This window comes from Hyaena hyaena, unplaced genomic scaffold (assembly GCF_003009895.1).
Source record: "Hyaena hyaena isolate Hyena2069 unplaced genomic scaffold, ASM300989v1 scaffold_1061, whole genome shotgun sequence".
In the NCBI taxonomy this organism is placed as follows: domain Eukaryota; kingdom Metazoa; phylum Chordata; class Mammalia; order Carnivora; family Hyaenidae; genus Hyaena; species Hyaena hyaena.
This window is the reverse complement of record NW_024081696.1, coordinates 18,715-19,851: the sequence shown is the minus strand read 5'-3', so window position 1 is coordinate 19,851 and position 1,137 is coordinate 18,715.

Below are 1,137 nucleotides of genomic sequence, written 5' to 3'. Positions count from 1 at the left end.
AAAAAAAAAAAAAAAAAAAACATTAAAAAAAAAAAAAAAGAAGAGCATAATAAAAAGATTAAATTTAATAAAGATTTTCACCAACCTAAAAATGAGATTAAAAGGCAGTAAAATGAGAATAAGTAGGAGACGGAAGCATAAAAAAAATAGCATTTTAAAAGACCTACTAAAAATAATAGGGGCGCCTGCATGGCTCAGTTGTTTAAGCATCCAACTTCAGCTCAGGTCACGATCTTACAGTTAAGTTTGAGCCCCACATTGGGCTTTCTACTGTCAGGGCAGAGCCTGCTTTGAATCTTTGGTTCCCCTCTCTCTCTGCCCCTCCCCTGCTTGTTTTCTCTCTCTCAGAATAAAATAAATCAACTTAAAAATAAAATAAAATAAATAATAAATAAAAGACCTACTAAGGAAATAAATAAATAATAAAAATAAAAGACCCACTAAATAAGTTAGAGGAAGCAAGAAACAAAATAGAATTACTAACACAGAGGAAATGCCTGAGAAACATCTCAACTACCAGATATATCTGGTAGTTACTGAATTTCAAAAATAAATTAAAAATGTTTAGGAATTCTTTGCAGGGGAAAAAAAAGTCACATTGGTGTAGACTTCCCCAAATCAATGACTTCCAAAAAAATTTGGAGCAATATCACAAAAGTTCTGAGAGAAAAAGAGTTTATTCCAAGAATATTATATCTAGTTAAGATATCTTACCAAAATTAAAAAGGATAAATATTTAAAAAATGAAAAACTCAGAGAAAACAGCAGCCATGAACTACATTTTAAAAAACACACCAAAATATCTAGATCATTAGTATGATAGAAACATTACAATAAATATATAATTAAGTACATATATTAAACAAGCAAAGAAATAAATGGAAATATTTATTTGAAGTTGAGGGAGCAGCAACATACACTGATGAAGAATTTTCACTGCCCAAATTTAAGGAGCACCATTCATATTCTAAACTGAAAACTGAATGTGGTAGCTGTAGAGTTTCAATTTAGATGTTCTTTTATTAAAATCAAATAAGGCCAAATTAAATTATCTTTTATAAGAAGATGAAATTTATGACCAGTATATTTACCAAATTATTTCTATCTGTCTGGCTATCTTTGCCTTCATCAATAAGT